This window comes from Triticum urartu, chromosome 7 (assembly GCF_003073215.2).
Source record: "Triticum urartu cultivar G1812 chromosome 7, Tu2.1, whole genome shotgun sequence".
Lineage (NCBI taxonomy): Eukaryota > Viridiplantae > Streptophyta > Magnoliopsida > Poales > Poaceae > Triticum > Triticum urartu.
Window position 1 is genome coordinate 169,555,270 of NC_053028.1, and position 4,327 is coordinate 169,559,596.

Genomic DNA, 4,327 nt, shown 5'->3' on the forward strand with positions numbered 1-4,327 from the left:
CAAACGATAAAATTAAACCTATTACCATGCAGCGGAAGGTAAGGTACACTAGGCAAACCATAGTCAAGTATTCAATGAAGTGAAAGCACAAAGACTAATAGCAGCTAGGTAGTAAGGATCGGGTAGGAAGATATTGTGAAGCCAAACAGAACACACAGTCACTCAGTGAAGACAAATGATAGAGCAAACATACAATGACTTCACAAGGACTAACAGTAAGTAAAGTGAAGTGAAGATGAAACCAGTGACTCGTTGAAGACAATGATTTGTTGGACCAGTTCCAGTTGCTGTGACAACTGTACGTCTGGTTGGAGCGGCTAGGTATTTAAACCTTAGGACACACAGTCCCGGACACCCAGTCCTGAACACGCAGCTCAGGACACCCAGTCCTCACCGTATTCTCCTTGAGCTAAGGTCACATAGACCTCGCCCAATCACTCAGGTAAGTCTTCAAGGTAGACTCCCAAACCTTCACAGACTTCGTTCATCGGCAATCCACAATATCTCTTGGATGCTCAGAACGCGACGCCTAACCGGCTGGAGGATGCACAGTCCTCAAGTGTAATAAGTCTTCAGATCACACAGACAAGAAGACTTAAGTGATGCCCAATTCTCTCTGGCTCTGGGTGGTTAGGGCTTTATCCTCGCAAGGAATTCTCTCTCAAAGGCTTCGAGGTGGGTTGCTCTCAACGACAAAGCTGTACTCTCAATCTGAGCAGCCAACCGTTTATGGTTGTAGGGGGTGGGCTATTTATAGCCACTTGGCAACCCGACCTGATTTGTCCGAAATGACCCTGGGTCACTAAGGAACTGACACGTGTTCCAACGGTCAGATTTCAAACTCACACGGCAACTTTACTTGGGCTACAAGCAAAGCTGACTTGTCCGACTCTGGACAAGATTCGCTCTCATATGTCTTCACTCGAAGACATAGGTTTTTGGTTTAGGCATCACTTCAGTCATTCTGACTGGTTCTCTTAGACCCCACTTAACAGTACGGTGGTTCCTATGAATCAACACAAAAGAAAAGGAACTACGAAAGATCTAAGTCTTCGAGCTCCACAGGCTTCATATCGTGTCTTATCTTGTCATAGTCTTCAATGTGAATATCTTCATATACCACCTTTGACTTCAATGTCTTCATACATTTTTAGGGGTCATCTCTGGTAGTAAAACCGAATCAATGCGGGACTTCTACCTGTGTTATCCTGCAATTCTTACAAACACATTAGTCCCTCAACTAGGTTTGTCGTCAATAGTCCAAAACCAACTAGGGGTGGCACTAGATGCACTTACAATCTCTCCCTTTTTGGTGATTGATGACAAACTAGTTGAAGTTTTCAACGGGAAATATAATCAGTGAAATTGTAAAGAATAAGGAATTGTCTTCATGAGTTGCAAGGGCTCCCCCTGAAGATGTGCATATAAGTTAATTTGCTTTTGGAATGCAAATGCACATGGCAGGTGGTACTTGTGGAGATCCACTTCAACTTATGATGACAATCCACTATGCATGTGAAAGTATATGAAGATAATGCCATGCATAATGGAAAATGGACGACTGCAGAATGATCTAAGTGCGGAATTTATCGTCGCACATGCGGAATTTATCTTCGCAAAACAAGGTGGCAAGTAAGTAGCAGACGACCATCTAGTTTAAGTGTTACAACTCATAAGAACCAAATGTAGCAAAAAAACGAGAGTTGTAAGCACTAAGCAAAATATAAGGCACCCGCCCATATGAACCCGCTTGAAGACTATCAATCTCATATGCTTCTCCCCCTTTTGTCAGTAATGGCCAAAAAGGTTTGAAGACATAGAGCCTCTACTCATTCCCAAGAGGAGTAGGTGAAGAAGCAGGGTTGTTGGTGTTGTTTGGCGGTGCAGAAGAGCTTGGAGGTGCTGAAGGATATGGCGGTGAAGTAGCATCGTCTTCTTCCTCAATAATTCTGGTAGTGACTATGGCAGCAGAGGAAGAGAACTCAGAATCTTCAAGGGATGGAGTTCCTAGCAGCACAGCCCTTCGAGGAGGTGTGGAGTCAAACTTGAATCTCTCAGTGAAGCCATCCTCTTGAAGATCAGCTTCAGAAAGCATCATTGTTAGCCCTTTCCATGTGCGGCGACAGGTTTCATGGGCAACGAAAGCATTCTTGGTGGCAAGATTTCGAGTGCGATTCACATCCACCAAGAGGCTTTTCATCTGACGCTTCAGCCAGTCATGATGCCTGTCTTGTTTCTGATGTAGGGCCACAAGAAGCTCTTGGTCGTTGAGAACACGAGTGCGCTTCTTGGGTCTTGGAGCAGTGGCACTGTCAGTGGCTTCAGTTGAGGCAGGGTGTGGTGCACGTGTAGTGCCAGCCAAAGGATACACCCAAGAAACTGCTTCAACACCTTCAACGTTCTGTGTAAAACTCTGATGTTCTGCATTCTGAAGACTTTGAGGTTGCTTGGCAGGCTCAGAATATATGGCTTCAGTAGACATGTCCACGTCAGACAAAAAGATCTGATGGTTGCGGGCTGAGGGCTGATAAGAGATGGCGGAGTGTAGCTTGATCAGCCGCATGGCCCAAGGGGCGTAGAACTTCAAACCAAACAGATCAATGCCTGATGCAGCAAGTTGGCGTATGAAGAAGTCCTGTGCATTGAAGCATTTGCCATGAAGTATATAGAAGACCAAAGTCTTCATTGCGCCCTGAAGCTTGGCATTTGGAGAGTGCCCTTTGATAGGCCAGAGAGTTCGCCTGATGATGTGATAGATTGTTCTGGGCAGGTACTCAAGGTCTTCAATGAAGAACTCTGTGGGATACGCAGCATCTTGAGGCAATGGCTTCATCATGCTGAGCATTTGACTCATATTGGGTTCTGGTCGCTGAAAGATGCTCTCAATAGCTTCAGTATGCAGCTGACAGCCTTGCTCGAAGAGATCGCCGGGAGTGGGCAAGCCAGTGAGCTCAATGATGTCAAATGCATTGGCTTCGTGATGAACGTTGCCAGTCATCCACTCCAGGATCCAAGTCTTCGGATCTCTGCTATACCCTTTGATGTGAAGTGTGGCATAGAATTGTAGCAGCAGCTCTTCATTCCAATGCTCTTCATCAGTAACAAACTGCAGCAGACCTACTTGCTTGAAGCAATCCAACGCTTCTTCTAGACAGGGCAGACCAGCTATAGCTTCAATGTCAAGGCGCTTGTGTGGGAAGATGCGACCTTGGTTGTAAAGAATGCAAGAGTAATAGCTTCGCTGAGGATAGCTCCAGAACCGATCAGATGATATCCTTTCCCTTGAGTAGGGGTTCCTAGAGCTATCGAAGAACGTGTTGTCTGCCCTGAAGCCATTGATGTTGAAGGAGCCAGGTGCTGATGCAGGACCTGGAAACCTTGGCAGTCTTGGGATTGGCTTCTGGACCTGAGGCCTGTGCTCAACATGATAGTTGAATTGGGGACCGGCATCAGACTCAGGAACAGAAGTGGCTGGATCAGTGGCTTCGCTGTCATCTGAAGCTTTTGCTGGGGAGGGCTCCACATTAGCTTCATGGGTGTTTGTGGCAGCCTCAAGATTTTCATCCTCCGCTTGACTAGCTGGAGGGTTGGTCACATGCACGTTCTCCTGGAGAACTTCTTCTTGGTGGAGCAGGGGAGTGGGATCTTGTGGTACTTCTGCTTCTGCGGCTGATGCAGCCGGAATGTCTTCAGCAGAGACTTGAGGCCTTGGACCTTTGCGAAGCCTGCGGAACGCAGTCGACGCGTGTGGGGTTGGAGTGGGCTGGGCCTCATAGTCTTCTTCCTCTTGTGGGCGATCCGCCCATGAGGCATCCTGTGCAATTGGCGTCAGTGAACGACCAATGCTGATGAGTTCGCTATTTTCTAACTGAGGAAGGACTGCATCATCTGCTACATTGTCATGATGACCAATGTCTTCAGCAGCGATGGGATCAGCTGCTGGAATGTCTTCATCTTCAGGAGCCTCTGTGGAAGCAGGCTCATGAACTGTCAGTTGACGTTCTGCGTCAGGATGAACCATAGAAATTGGTTCAACTATCAAGGGCTCTGTGGGAGCAGCCCGAGCTTTCTTGGTCTTTCTCTTTTTCTTGGTGGGGGCAGAAGGAGAGGCTTCAGAGTGTTTTATCTTCCTGGCTTCAGCCTCAGCAGTTCTTGTCTTCTTGAGCTCTGAAGCTGTTGACCAGCTCTTTGGCTTCGAGCCAGTCATTCTTGTTGGGAAGACAATCGGAACTGCTTCTTGCCTTGGTGCATCAGATTCAGCCGTAGCAGGCTTCTTCTTCTTCTTTGCGGCCATCCTGGGGTTGATGCCAGGACGCACAAGTGCCTT